Here is a 16,677-nt window from a genome sequence, read left to right as displayed (position 1 = left end):
AGTAAAAAAATTTTTTTTTACTTTCTAGATATACTCAATTTTCGTGTGAACTGTATTTCACAAAGTAATCATAGAAATGGCTTTTTCCCAGCAAAGGGCTCTTTGAATCTTCAAATCAAAATGTAAAATGCACAACTTTGAACTCCTATGCTGAATAAATCATAATAATTAAGATTTCATATTTCAAGAAATCACATTATACAGGTGAATAGGAACCAAAGAAAGTGGTTTTACTCTTACTAATAATATAGATTCATTTATTTTTCTCTGGTGTAGTTGTACACAGAGATGAGCCATAACTATGTGTATGTCCAAGACCTAAGAAATGCACAAAATAAAGAGGATTGGTTTCCTTTGTGAATAAATATTCTACCCAATTTTAGCATGTCTCAATTAAATAGAGAACTGTATATTTGTTAATGATTAGGTTTCATTTTAATAGTTTTTCTCGACATACCATTCTAAGGGAATGTATGAGAGTAACTACAGCAAGCTTTTAGGTGAGACAACATATATACACAAAACAGTTCTTCAGCCTTTGATATAATTATGTTTTCTTAAGTTCATTTTGGTTATCTTGATCACTGTATCTGTTCCATTGAGAAAGAACACATTAAAAGTAGGCTGGACAGAATTAAAAAGCTAATGATATTTGCAGTTCTATTCAATGAAAAACATCACACAAATTAAACATATCTATTGGCTTACAACACAGTAATAGGACAGAAAAGTCAGAAAAGTAGTGATGAGTTCAAAGTCCCTGATGGTATGGGGCTTTCTCCTCAAAGTTTTCTGTTGCAAATATGGCTTAATAGTTGACCAAGAAGTTTTTATAACTCTGTTATCATCTTTTCAGCAATTCTCAGTTACAATTGAGAAATTCCCAGGAACAGTGATAGATTCATACTTCCATAGTTCTTATGGTTTTCCTTTTGCTTTTCAGGACTTGAAAGATTTGTTCTCGGCATCGTACTCTACAGTTTCAAAGGACATACAGCAGTTTCGTGAAGGTTGTAGTTGGCTTTAAAGAAGACGCGATGGTCAACATCTTAGTAGTATATACGGGACAGTTTACAATACTAATTTTAGGTTAATAAAAATCCTTCTCAAAAATGTCATCACAAGTAAATGAAGAAAAAAAAAAGGTTCCTTAAGTTTTTCACTTAATACAATACTGAAAATGTGCTACAGATGCAGGAGAACTGGGAAATAATGCTAAGGCTGCTGACTCTCACTTCATCTATAAGAACCATAAATGTTGCCTAGAAAAAAACCCTAAAACATAATTTAATTCCCTTGGCATCACATATTAGTTTTAATAAGTAACTGAACTTGGTGGAAATGATGTTACATGAGAGAACAAGCACCCACTCACACATCGATGATTCATCTGATTTCTTTTTCAAATGTATCTTTTCACTTTACATCCCGATCATAGGCCCTTCTCTCCTCACTTGCCAGTCCTTCCTTCCCACCCTCTTCCCCTTTCCTGTCCCCCTCAGAAGAGGGGATCCCCTCCCACCCACCCACCCCAGCACAAGTCCCATCAGGACTGAACTCATCCTCATCCATTAAGGCCAGGCAAGGGGGCTTGGTTAGGGCAATGAGATCAAAAGCCGACCACAGAAGATTTAGGCCTGCGTTCTGTTCAGGTGACGGCAAATAAACTTAGCCCCTGAGAATAGCACTGTCTCCTCTTCACTTCTACTCATGTGGCTGACATCTTCAGAAATGCATATTTTTGAGCTAGTCTGTTGACAGTGCCCCTAACTATAAAATCCTGTAGGTGGTTATTATGGGACTTATGCTTCTTCTTGATTCATTTTGATTTTTTTCTTTAATATTTTGTGCAAAATTGTAATGCAAGAGAGCGTTCTGTGATGGATTTATAGGTTTTTCCCCATGGAGGTCAGCTATTGTTAACACTTTGTTCTTTTATTGAAGCTAGACTTTTTTTCTCATATAACATATCCTAATCATAATTTTCCTATGGTCTACCCCTCCCATTTTCTCCCCACTTACCCTGCCATCCAGATTCACCTACTTTTTGTCTCTCATTGGAAAACAAACAGGATTCTGAAGAATAATAATAAAATTAAATAACTTAAAACAGAATCAAATGAAAAAAAAAAACCAAACACATCTGGATAGGATAAAATAAACAGAAAGAAAAGACTCCAAAAGAAGCACAAGAAATGCAGACCCACTAGTTTGCGTACTCAGGAATCCCACAAAAACACTAAATTGGAAGCCATGATATTTACACAAAGGACTCATGGGGTAAAAAGATGGAAGAAGAGATACATAGATGATAGATAGATAGATAGATAGATAGATAGATAGATAGATAGATGATAGATATTATTTTTAAAAAGAAAAGGGAAAGGGAAAACAAAAATAGAAATAAGAGTCCTGATGTGACACTGTAAAAAAATGAACTTCCAAAGATCTCCTTGAGTTCCTTATCTGTTGGCCATTTATTTACTGCTGGGCATGCAGCCTGCCCTTGAGAATGATTTCCTCAGTGAGATTCTCCTGAAGAAAACTAAATGTTCATTTGTTGGTGGTTATCATTTGGAGATAGCTTCTGAGTTAGGGATGGGAGCATGTGTCCACTCCTGTCAGTTCTAAGACCCCGTCTAGTGCAGACCAAGGAAGCCCTGTGCAGGCTGCCACTGTATCTGTTATTTCATATGGGTGTCAGTTCCACTGTGTCTAAACAGCCTTATTTCTTTGCTACCATTCCATTCCCTCTACTTTTACTTTCCTTTCACACTCTGACAAGTGAAGAGGAGGATTTGATGAGATAGCCCTTTTATATCTAACTGTTCCAAGTTCCCTCATTCTCTTCATGCCTGGCTGTGTGTCTCTGTATTTGCTCCCATGTGCTTCAGGGGAAGATGCTCTGTTGATGGCTCTGCAAGGCACTGATCTGTTTCCCTGACTGGAGTATGGGTGTATAGGTTATTTTGAGGACATCAAATGTTTGATATTAATACGTATAGAGCAATTTCAAAGACCTTTAAAATTAACTTGGCTGTGAACCATATTTCTGTTAAGTTCAATATTTGGTAAGCTACGAAGGAAGGATTGCAAATTCTGGCTACTTCAGCCTGTATAGTGGGTCTCTCCATGTATTTCTTTACCCTTTATATTACACAAACACACACACACACACACACACACACAGAGAGAGAGAGAGAGAGAGAGAGAGAGAGAGAAAGAGAGAGGGAGAGAGAGAGAGAGACTGGGGGATATTTGTAATGTTGTATTACAAAGAAATCTCCTTTGTATACCTCTCTTGTTAGAAAAGTAAATTGATGCCATTTTTAAAATGATCTTGGTGCCATTTGCCTGAGAATAAAATTAGTATACTTTGTTGCAATTTTTCCAAATAAAAACCCTGTTACTATAAAACATCAATAAATTTTATTTAAAGTCATATCAGTAATAACATTATTTACTATATAAAAATACTATGTAAAATAAAAACAAGGCAATATGTATGTGTATACATGTGCACATACATGCATATATATGCATATACATATATAGAGAGAAGTGTTTAAATAACTGACATACAGAGATTAATACCTTTCTTATTCAAACAATAGACAAATATATATGTATCTATATGGCATGTGCTCCAATAGATTTTTAAAAAATCACAGAACATCTAATATATAGAACAACATGGGCATCTTGATTTGTTCTCTGTAAATATTATTTGTAGCCATATTCATAAGGATAGAGAGACAGAAAAGGAGAGAGAAAAAAGAGAGCAAGTTATAGAGGAGAGTGGAATATAATAAATCATATATCTGCCTGAAATCACAATAAAATATGATACAAAGGACTACAAAAATCCACAAATGGCATTTATATTTACATTTCATCTCTTTCTGAACTATAAGGGATATACAGAAGACTGCATAACCTTAAAAATCATAAGCATTAGAAAGTAAATGTGCCTACTACGCTCATCACCCAAATCAAATTAGTACAGCAAACCACCAAGAAACCTGTGGATTTGGCCTTTTCTTTTTTATCATCTTTTTAAAATTAATTTATTCATATTACATCTCAATTGTTAGCCCTTACCTTGTTTCCTCCTATTCCTCCCTCCCTCCCACTTCCCCCTTTTCCCCTCCCCTATGTCTGTGATTGAGGAAGACCTCCTCCTTTTATATATGCTCTTAGAATATCGAGTCTCTTCTTGGTAACTTGCTATCCTTCCTCTGAGTGTCGCCAGATACGACCTTTTCTAAAGTAAACCTGTACTTTGCCTGCTGGAAGTAACTAAAACTTTAGCTTCCCTAATAATTGTAATGGTTCTTTTCTAAGTGTAGCATCTGTGGAAAACATACAGAAGGTCTCTACCTGGCATTAGGATCTGGTTCACATGACTTCCTCCTTGCTTATGACTGTTTCCTTTTATATACTAATTGTTCACTGAAGTCACTTTCTAGAATGCTAATCTTGTAGTAAAGTTAGCCAAGCACCACCTTCTGTCCTGAGCATGCCAGAGGTGTAAGAGTTGGAGGATGACAGACAAAAGCAGCGATGACAGCATCAAACAAGTTGATTTTATCAGCAGAGAATCATGGTCATTTTTATCTTCTGTAGATCCACCAGGCAGCGTGTGAACAACGTAAGATGTCATCAGTCCACTTATAGAAGAGGCTGCCTGAGGTACAGCTGAGGCATCACCTGCCTGGGATCCATGAACTTGCCCATAACAAATCTTGTATAAAAATCTCCTTAGTGACTCAAATGGTATATACTCACTTATAACTGGACACTAGCTCAAGGGGCATGTCCCATGAAAGTCTTCATTTACCAGGAAAGTGGGATAGAGGTGAGGACATCCTATTGGGACTCTAGGTGAGAGAAATATAGTAGATGGGGAAATAGAAGGATCCAGAGGGTCCTAGAAACCTATAAGAAAAACACTATGATGAGCAGATCTGGGCCCAGTGGTTCTGATCGAACTATGGCACCAACTAAGGACAATATATGCAGTCAGCATCGAACCCCTACCCAGATCTAGCCAAGGGACAGGACATTATACACAGTTAAGTGGAGAGTGGGGACTGACTTTCACAAGAACTCTGGTGCCCCATATTTGGCCATGTCCTCTTGATGGGGAGGCCCAAAAGGCACTTAGAAGAAGGATAGCAGACTACCAAGATGAGGCTTGATACCCTAGCATCGTATTCAGGGGGAGGAGGTCCCCCTCATTCACAGTCATAGGGAAGGGGAGTGGGGTGAAAGCAGGTGGGAGGGAAGAATGGGAGGATTCATGGGATGGGATTGCAATTGAGATGTAATATGAATGATTTTATTTTTCAATTTAAAAAAAAAGTCTCCTTAGTAAAAATGGTAAGATATTTATTGAAAGACTATAGTCGTCTTCTTCCAGGATGAGCTTGCTGATAAAACCTTTCCTCAATATGTTGAACCTCCCTCCATTCATTGACTACATCATGCGACAGTAACATATGAAATAAAGGTATTGACTTACTTTTTAAATTCATAATTATAATAGTAAGATGAATAGCTTTTTCATATATATTCATCGCGCATAATTTTATCTGTATCTGTGAATAGTACACAATTTATATATCTATTCTTATTACTATAAGTTTTTATCATTTCCTGTTTGGAGGATTCATGAATAAAGCTGACTTTCACATTATTGTATACAAATAAATGTATGCATTTCTTTGGTCTATAGTGTCTCTTCATGGCTGTGTTATGATAAACACTTAACCTAAGCAGGTAAATTGATAATTTGTAACCCTCTCTCTCCCCTACAACAGATAGAAGTTGGCATTGATGAACCTTGCCTTTATCATTTAAAATGACTTGAGCTAGCATCTCCCTTTCTTTTTCAGATATATATATATATCAGTTTATATATATATATAAACTACTTACAGCGGGAAGAACCATGAAACAATCAGGAATTATACAAATGTTACATTCATAGTGTTTTGGTTACTTGTACTTGGCAAACTTGAAGAAAACATTTTTTTCTATCTTGATGCATCTAAAATTCTGAATGTAAATCAGTATCTATCATATCTCATCATGATCAACTTAAAACATCTATCTAGACCTAAAAACATCTTAACCCCTAAACAACTAAGTTTAATTGTGAAACTAAACTATCTGCTCTTCAACCCCATCAGAGACTTGAGAAGAAATAAAATTAATTACCTGAGTAGACAGTAAGTGCAGGTTAGCAGCTTTCAAAATGAAAACATGAAAGGCAGTTTGCTGCCTGAGCGCTCACACTAAACTCTCTATAATGTTGGAGCATCACCTTTAGCCTTCTGGCTCAATACATCTGATAGATATATTTGTGAGGCAGGAACTATTGAGGACTTGCTTACCCTGTCTTGCCAGAGTTTGGCTCTGCCAGCATCCAAGCTTGGCCATTTCTAGGCAGAATTTTGTCAATGGCAGAAACAAGAACACTTTGCCCAGTGGCTGGCTTGCCACATTTGAAGCCATCTCCATATGGAGGTTCATTGATGCTCAGCAACTTCTTTGAGGTAGGCTGTGTGTTGCCGGGAGTTAAACTGTCTTGTTGTTAAAGAATATTTAAAATGATAAAAAAAAATCTTTAAATGCAATATTCTGTACATATCTGAGGCTTTTGTAGACCTTATCTATTTTACCTTTCATAGTTTCTAGAGTTTTCTTAATACATCCTAAACATAAAATCCCTAATGCTGTTGAATTTGTACTGTTGTACTAGAAAAGGAGAATAGAAAAAGACTCCCTCATATATTTTCTTTCTTTTTTTTCATGTTCTCATGCCTTATTTTATGAATTTCCACAGTTGTCTGGAAGGGTAGGTTACAGTCCACAAAGTACATAATTTATGTACTTTAGGAGAATATTGACATTAGCAATAAAAATAAGTATCCCGTCAGATTTTTATTTTTTGTGGGTTGGGGTCAATTTTTATTTATTTATTTTTACATATACAATGAATCCCTTATTTTCAATGGACGTCTGAAAATCATCACTACACTACACAATTTCTTTGGCCTCTATGTGTTTTCTCTGTTGTGTTGATGTGTCTCTCAGCTTCCTGCTCTGACGCCCTGCTGACATGCCTCCCTAGCCATTATGGACTTCCCCTCCTCCATCCAGAACCATAAGGCAAAATAAATGCTTTCTATATGTGACCTTAGTCTTGGGGTTATAGCACAGCACTAGAAAGCAACTAACATACCAACTAACTAACCCACAAGTAGTGCAATGCCTTTGAATGCTCAATATCCTCTGTTGATACAGAGACAAATCACTGATAATTTGGTCACTCATTTCTGTGCATTTTCCATTTAAAAGACCTCAGACAATCCAGCATTTTGTTCAAAGTTTACTTATCTTCCTTTCCCCCCTTAAGTTTGGGAACAACTTCTTTGACTTTGAAAACCTTTTTCTGTACTTCTGTCCCACCTATAAACTCCTTTTTATGTAACTCTGTAAAGAACGTATATTGATCTCACTGCTTTAGCTTCTTTTAACCGTACCATACAAAAGCATGACTTTGGGCTTCTGTTTATAATCAGTTCACCATACAAACTGGTGAAGCCTAAACACTTTAAAACAATAACCCCAAAATGTGCAATCCTTACTAAAGCATTCATTCAATAACTACTACTCCTACATATTCCTTATAAATGAAGTATCTTGTAGATCTAACCATATAAAGTGATCAGAATTATATACTCTGTGCTTAAAGAAGGAAAAAAATAATACTGAGATAGAATTAAATGAAAACCCCAGTCTGGCTATGCATCTTAATTTATTATTTCTCCTAGATACCATCACTCTTCAGTTTGATGAGAATTCTTCCACAGACTAAGAGAAAACAGCTTATCTTTTATTTGTATATATGAGATGCCATATTCTAACACTTAGCAGTATCATTTTGTTTAATATAATATGAACAGTGTTTTCTATCATTTGACTCATAAAAACTAATTTTCTCTAATGGTTAAATAGTATTCCAAGAAATGGCTATAAAATAATTTGCATGATCATTTCTATATGAATCTTAGAATTAGTTCTCAAATTTTAAACCATAGGTTTCATACATTATTAACAAAACATTCTACCAATGGTTTATAATCCTAGGCCACTCTCTGTTTCAAAATCTACATTTCATCCCTTTGTCCGACATTTTATAGACACCATGTTTTTTCATCATCTCTTTTTGTGCATTGACACTGCCTCATATTTAACTTCATGTAAAACACAAAGCTTCTACTCTGTACATTTATTCCCCCTCATAGGATGTTATTGAAAAAGATATTTCCTTTCACTTAGCATACAAAATGGGTGTTCCCATGAAAGTGTGTGTTTGTAACTATTAACTTCAGTTTCTATATACCTTAAACAAAAGATTTAGAGAAACAAGTCTACATAGTAAATTTTCTATTCTAATCTCTTTTCTTCTCACATTTCTTTCTAGGACTTTATGTTAATTGGAAGTTGGCATGCGTAAAAAGATGCTAAGTAAGACATTTTTATGCTACCACACTTTAAAGGTTAAATTTATCATCTGGCATACTCATTCCATGATTTAACCAGCTTTTCTTTCATGAATAAGTAGATGAGACATTTTTTGGCAGAAAAATCCAAAATACAAACATGGTGATTTTCTTTCTTGTCTCAACTCATACTTAACCCCTTAAAAGGATACAGTCACTGAGTTTTCTCTTCCTGTCCTAAATGTAACTGTTTCCAATGCTAGTAAAATATATAACTGTTGCAAAAAGAAGTGGGAAGAAAAAGCCTCTCACCATCATCTGTGCAATGCTGACAACTCTTCACTAGTTAAATTGTAGCTTCCAGAGCATGACCTACTCTCTCCCGCTCTCTGTCAGGCAGCTTTGCTATTACTAATTTTCTGCCAGCTAGATGGTGACCTTAGGGCTGACTAATTAGCTGTTGGTTTATGTATTTTTGCAGCGTTAATTGTGAAAGCCCTCACGGTTACTTCATGGCTAGATTAACCTTGTTAGTGTGTGGAATTAAAAGTAGAGAGGCCTCGTTAGACTGTCTCTTCTGACATTTTGAAGGGTTTTAACTCACTGACTGGAGCATGAGCCTTCCACTGTTTTTGGATGCTTTTAGTAGTTCCCCTCATAACAGCAAATATTCAGCTAGCATTTCATGATCACTTCTTGATAGATGTTGCTTTTCACTGTATTTTTCCATATATCTTGTAAATTTTTATCAACTGTCACAATGTTGAGGCCAGTATTATGTCACCTCATAATCAGATTTAAGATGCAAATAAATTCAAATTTTGAGATGAAAATACTCAAAAGAGAGTAAGCCATATTATATCAGCTTTAACTTTTTTAATAATTAGATACCATCAAAACCTTTACTGGCTTTCTATAGCTAAAGTAATATCTACTTATTTTTCTCTATGCCTGTTTTTGTAGGACTCATATTTATAAGATAAAATCTTACTTCAAAATAACTTTAAATGATCAAGATTATATATGAAATACAGAAAGAAAGGGCTTAAGAACACTATAATTTCTTTAACAACTTGTGGTGTCTATTTGACTCACTATCCTTAACAATACTATTAAAAATGTTTAGAAATTTTAAGTCTTGCTTATAATATACAAATAAAATCACTCTCTTTTATCCAGAATGCATCAAAAGTGGTATTCCATAAGACCATATACTGAGACATTTGTGATTGGTATTTTATAAACCATTAACATCTCACAAAGAGAAAAGTAATGTTGCTTAAGGTTCTAATTGAAAGAATGTAAAAATTTTCATTTTTGGGTCAAAAATAACTTTTAAGAATTTTAATCAGATTTTTTTACTCAAAAAATACATGTTGATTGATCAAGCTTCTTTTTTTCCCCTCATAAACTTAAAAAGAAAGTCAAGATTGATCTTGGCGTTTGTTTTCCAGGCCTTACATTGCTTCCTCTCACTTTGATTTCTGTCCCTAACCTGACTAGCAACACATGAAAGTTACATGAGACCTCTGTGTAGTTGGATAGAGATGCTGGGCCCATATTTTATGAGGGAGCAAGGTGCCCAGAAAGTGAATTTGTTAAAGTATGGCTGTCATCACTTCTTTCAGCATAGCTCATATCTTACACACATCACATAGTGTTAGCTCGCCTTTGTATTTGTCATTCATTTGTACATATGGACTGTGTGTGTATAAGATTATACGGCAGGTGCATGTAAATCTCAACAATGACGTTCAATTACGATGGTCCATGGGAAGTATAGCTGCACATTAAAAATGTTTCCTATCCCTTTCCCTCGAATAGAAAGCTAACACTTTGGTGATATCCTTCCTTTGTTTATTTTTCAGTTCACTTTCTGATCATGATTGGGAATGGAATGTTCTTTCATCTTGTCACCCTTGGCAATCACATGACAGTGTGATTGTTCCCTTCCCTGCTAGTACTGATCTTCAAACAGACCCTTGGGCATATGTAATACCCTCTACCCTTCTGCCCCTGTTCTAGTCAAGAGTTGACTCTGTCTTATGCTTCTAAAGGTAAAAAGACAAGGACAGTGTAATTTATTTTGTCAGGCTGATCAGCAGAACCCAGAGGACTGCTTTGGTTTATCATAAATATTCAGCTTTCTTAAATGTGCATAATTTCTGGATAAGTATAAATTATTAATGCAAGGTGCATTTATTTCCAGTTATTCTCCAAGTACATATTAACCCTAACAATCTACAAGGAACTATCGTGAGTGTCAAAGATATAAAAAGTAAAATAATAAAGATGCCATTTATATCTTAAATGAATAGAGGGGCATCCTAAGATTTTGTAAAAATGCTTCCTTTTTCACAATAGTGTTATAAGGACTTCCTCACTCCTCTTGTAAACTATTTTTCATATTTATTATGTATTTGAGGAGGCTTTTGATAAAACGATGTACAAATAATTGGCCCATGTGTTACAGAGAACAATGTAGTAACTATTCAACATAGTTAAGATTGCCTTCTCTATTTTCTGAGGACTGTTCACTTCATTCAGATGAATATATAGACATGGAAATTGTGACCAGAGAATAGTGTCCATACTCTAATGAAAAACTGTTTTCCTCTGGAAACTTTGCACACCTAAATTAATAACTCAAAAATTAAGATTTCTTTACCCTTTCCATTCTTATTTAACTTTGAGGAATGATGATGTTCCTGTCATATAAACTAATGAAACTGAAGATTTGAGATCACACAGAAAAGTTCGACACTTGAAGAACAGCTCTCATGATGAAGTTCAAATCAATGGATGTGGGGGAACTCGTTCAGGGGTGTGTACATGTATGCTTGCAGGCGCATGCACATGAACGTCACTGTGTAATCACAATGGAATGGCTGGCCATTCAGCCAGGGATTAACTGTCTCTGTGTACCCAGTCCTGGCATTAGAGGTGTTCACTGCAACACCCAGAGTTTATGTGATGTGGCGTATCTGAACTCTGGTTCTTATGCTCATGAGAGAGATACGATACTCACTCACTAAGCCTTCTCTCTAAGCTGGTATATTTGGATATTTGGCTTAATTACCAACTGGTTTTAGAATGTTTCTGCAACTGGTTGAAAGAGTTTAAACCTTCTATCACCAATGCCATAAATCAAAACTCCTCAACAAGGAGTTAGCTAATATTAGAAAAATGTAAACACCAAGCTAGCCAAAGACCCTATTATCTGCAATGGTGTCCTACCTGCAAGATATGCTAGGGCAATTGCACAAAGTTTGTGAGAGTAAGCAACCAATACATGATTTGACTTAAAGCGCACTCCATGAGATGGAACCCATACTGGACACTTCTTAGGTGATTGAGAACAAAAGACAAGAAAACCCAGAGACCTAGGATAAAACCAAATACTGCTGGTATTAAGAAAAACAAAACAATGACTCCAATGACAATCGGCTGCATTCATAAGTCAGTGCTTTATTTAGCAATCATTAGAGAAGCTTCCTTCCACAACAGATGGAAAACAAACATAGAGATTCATAGCCAGATAAAGAAGAGAGTGGGAAACCTTGGAACACTCAGACACCAAATCTCTCTATATAATGCCCCGGGAACCCTGAGAAAAGGCGGGGGGACACAAATAATGTGTCAACCAGAGGCAATAGAAGGCACCAAGAAAATGGGGCCCTCTGAATCAACATGATCAAGCCCATATGAGGCTTCATGCCCATGACCTCAAGAGGTTTGCACCAGGTCCTCTGTGTATATATGAGAGTTCCCAGATTAGTGTCTTTATAGGATTCCTGAGTGTGTGAAAGAATGAGTCTTTCTTTTTTGTGCCTTCTCTTGGGCTCTTTCCTTCTGTGGGTCTGTCTTATCCAAATTTGTTGTGATAGATTTTGTTTTATTTTATTATAATTACTGTAGTATACTTTACTACTACTACTATTACTATTATTATTATTATTATTATTATTATTATTATTATTATTCAGAAGCCTTTGGTTTTCTTTTTTGCCTTGTAAACTTCAGCATTATATAAATATAAAGGTATGTATCTGCCAAGCTACAATCTAATTAAAAACTCTTATTCAATAAATAAGACATTTAAAAATGTCAACTATGGACAAATATATTTACAATATAATCTAAAGTTTCCAACAAAGTGTACGGTACCCATTAAAGAATTCAGCTACCTATTTTAGTTTACATTTGGCTTAGTCTACACTATATTCCTTTGTCTTAGGAAATACTCTTAATATATATATGATTTACAATATCCCCATCATTATAAGAAGAAAAAATAAATTAATACAATATTTTATAGGAATTTATTATACAAAATATTTAAATAATTACTCATTATTATGTAAGAATAATATTCTTATGGAAAGGTAATATTTCATTAATGCAAAGACCACTAAGAGATTATGGATAGTTCCAGCATGACCTATGGCCACCAAAGAAACACAACCACAGCAGGCCTTGGGTATCCACCACAGCTACAAAGACCCACTCATATCAAAGGAACCTTGAGTAAATTGACTTACTACCAAGTAAAAATGAAATTTTGGAAATCAGTTAACACTCCTGCCCAAAATTGGCTTTTACTTGCTTTATATTAGTCTAAGATAACGAATTTTATCATAAAGAATACATTAAAATTAGTAACAGTTTATAATTATACATAAATCAACATGTTCACTCTTACCACCGAGTCACAACTTACCTCTAAGAACAATGTACCCAAATGCGATGCAAGCACAGAGATTTGAGACAGACTGAACACCTCTTCCTACATTCTATGGATCAAAATATAAAGATCCATCAAGTGTGTGAAGGACACACAGATTTTGGCTGTTGCTGTTACAGGACTGTCCATACTGACACACACCACAAAGCAAACTCTTATACTGTATAGTCAGTGTTTTTGTGTCTTTAAAAACCCAGTTATGTTGTATGGATATGTTTTTGTTTTAATCTCAAGTGTGGGATAAGAGGCTGCTTTATAGCAGGTGTTTATGATTTGCCTTGTGCACTAGCAGGGGTGTGATTTTTGCCTGCTGCAGATCCCAGAGACCAATGAGAGCCCTCCAAAGAGGCAGCTCCTGCTCCTGGTTGCTGTTGTGGCAGTTTGACAAGAAGTTATTTGAGATATTCTGATTGGACATCTCCCAAGGAACCCAAGGTCCCTAGTCAGCAGGAAGTGGTCTAAAGAAGTCTATGCTCTCTTCCCTCTCTCACCTTCTCTCTCTCCTACCTAGTGTTGGGGTGGAAAGGGATTAGGGTAGAATAAGGATTGGAAGAGAGGTAGAGGTGTAGGAACCCATTAAAGCAGCAAACACAAATATGCCTACCTACAGCATGGACTCCAGAAACAACTCATTTTTCTAGCCCCAAATAGTTTAAGACGAAATCAGGTTTCTTCTTTTAAATAAGCTTTTAAGTGACAAAATAAACGCAACATCCCACTCTGCAACACAGACTGAGCTCTAAAACCAAGAATCTTTTCCATCATCCCCAGAGTCCATGACACACAGACTTCACCCTCACTCATGAAACCTGGTCACCTCCAGTATTTTGTTGTAGAAATTGCTTTTCAAGATCTGAGGTAGCCATGCTGGTTAAGTTGTTCTCGCTGCCCACTTTCCATCAAATATAACCGTATAGGTTGGTGCTTTGCTGCACCACACCCATGATCACTACAGCAAGCCACTTTGCTCTAAAGGAAAAAAGTGCACCAAAGGCAAGGATAACTCACAGGACCAGAACAGGCATTGAGTCCTAACTAAAAAGTTCTTGACTCAGCCTCAGAAGTGGTTGGGACTTTCTGGACTCAAACACTCAACGGCTCTTTCCAATCTCATCAATAGGATTCCACCAACATAGGCCAACCATTAGTCTACCTGTGACATACATTACTGCCCAAAAGCCATATGACAGAAAGAAGATAATTGTCAACACACAGGTAATAAAAATTCTGCAAGCAACTCACAGAGGAGATAGATTATAACCACACTGACTCGTAAGAACAGACGGAAGGATGTCACTAGGTGTCTGATTTTGGATTTTCTTGGTCTATTGGTTGTGTCCTCCTCTGCATCAAACTGTAAGACATCTTCAGTGTTCTCATTTCTGTCCTGCGAAAACATGACTCTGCCTTTTCTCTTCTTTTTTTTTCTGTTATGTCTTTATCTTTAATATCATTATGATGTAGATGTCTAAAATAGCAGTTAAAATCACTCGTTTGTCTACATCTGCATCTTTATTTTCTTTTTTTTAAGAACTAAGGAAATATTTTATTTTTTCTTTTTTTCTTTTTTATTAATTTATTCTTGTTACATCTCAATGGTTATCCCATCCCTTGTATCATCCCATTCTTCCCTCCCTCCCATTTTCCCCTTATTCCCATCCCCTGTGACCGTTCCTGAGGGGGATTTCCTCCCCCTCTATATGCTCATAGGGTATCAGCCAAGGACAATACAGGTGGTAAACTTTAAACCGCTACCATCTAGCCAATGGACAGAACATTCTCCACAGTTGAGTGGAGAGTGGGATATGACTTTCACACGAACTCTGGTGCCTCATATTTGGCCTTTTCTCTTCTAATGAGAGACAGAAAGGGAATGGATTCTGAAGAGAGGGGAGGTAGGAGGGAATTTGGAGGAGTAAAGAGAACAGAAACTATAATCAGGATATATTATGTGAGAAAAAATATTTTTTCAAGAAAAAAGTGTAGTAGCATTTTCAATAACAAAAAAAAACCTGTTTTTTGAACTTAGTCCTTAACATTAAGTAGAAAACTAAGAGCTACTTTACGTTCATCTATCATAAATTGCAAGTTCTCTGGCACTGATCATTCAGGAAGTATTACAATATTTTAATATGCAAAACATTTTAACAACTCGCTAATCCTGAGCTGTTTTGCTTCACTGTATGTGTAATCATCTCACAGAAGAAGGCAAAAAAAACTTGTTTACAGGCTGTGTTGCAGACTCGGCCTATCATGAAAACTGTCCTCCAATCTTCCTAAAGATGGCTCACTCTATATGCCAGTATCGTCATGTGTAAATATATAGTAAAAAGAAGGCCTGGCAACATACAGAGTTTTATGTGTTATCAATTATTCAGCAGTCTGTCATCTCTTGCAGCATCTGGAAAACCGATATCAGATGCCATGCAATCGTAAGTTGTATCATTATGCAAGCCCACCCACAAGACAGGCACAGGAAGGTGAAGAATGCATTTGGTGACAGGAAACATGCATTTGGTAACAGGTGACCCGTGCTAAATTATATTCTAGATACAGTAGCATATTGAAATCAGTAGTGTGAAATTTACTCATTACATCTATACTGCTACTTTATTGCATTCCCTGGATTCTGAAGTTTGGGAATATTTTTTGGTAGTCCTTCAAATAGTTATACTTCAGATTATCTGAAGACTGTGGATAAAAGTCAGTAGTAGCTCTAGCTCCATTTCCATTGCTAAAATTAAACATCACTGAACGAAAACAACAGAGGGGAGGAAGGATTTATTTGGCTTATAAGACAGACTATAGTACAACACATGGAGGATGCTGAGGCAGGGTCTCAGGGCATCACATCCACAGTCAAGGGCCAAGGGAATAAAAGAATCCTTGCTGCCTTGTTCACTTGCATATAGCTTTCTTCTATCCTAGAGAGTCCAGGAACCATTATCACAATGAGCTCAGTCTTGCAACATCAGTTAGCAACCAATACAACCTTCCACAGACGTGCCCCTGGACAAAACACATAAAGACATTACTCACTTAAAACTCTCTTCCCAGGAGCTTCTTCATTATGGCCAGTTGACATTTAAAATTAAGCATCCCCATGCCAAAGCATTTCTCAAGAATGTGCTATACACTGTGTTAGATCCCTAGCACTGTAAGGAAATGTGTAAAAAGTAACCTTCAAATTAGTTAAGTAATTTAACAACAAAGCTTATTTTTCAATTTAGTTTGTGAAATAATACTGAGGAAGCCCGGGTTAATATGTTGTAGAGGGGAAGGTTGGGAGTTCTTTCCTATTTCTCAAAGCATCTCTTATCTGCCCTTTTTTCTTCAGAAATCCGTGTGTTCCTGACAAGATTAACAACATCGTTTCTTGTGGCTGTATCCTAATCAGTTGCTTCTTTTTACTCTATTCCT

The 16,677-nt window shown here is 36.1% G+C and overlaps 1 long non-coding RNA gene and 1 pseudogene across 2 annotated transcripts in view; both read right to left on the bottom strand.

The window, feature by feature from the left end:
• The window catches only part of LOC311585729, an 853,274-nt gene that overhangs the window by 703,611 nt on the left and 132,986 nt on the right, over positions 1-16,677 (bottom strand). The gene's annotated exons all lie outside the window — the stretch shown is intronic.
• On the bottom strand, positions 14,058-14,656 carry LOC311586581 (Golgi apparatus membrane protein TVP23 homolog B-like; annotated as a pseudogene). Its single transcript has 2 exons — positions 14,332-14,656; positions 14,058-14,226 (listed from the first exon to the last, which is right to left on the bottom strand). The product of its transcript is annotated as a Golgi apparatus membrane protein TVP23 homolog B-like (transcript).

Source organism: Acomys minous, assembly GCF_964271855.1.
Source record: "Acomys minous genome assembly, chromosome: 16".
Lineage (NCBI taxonomy): Eukaryota > Metazoa > Chordata > Mammalia > Rodentia > Muridae > Acomys > Acomys minous.
This window is presented reverse-complemented; position numbering and strand designations above follow the sequence as displayed.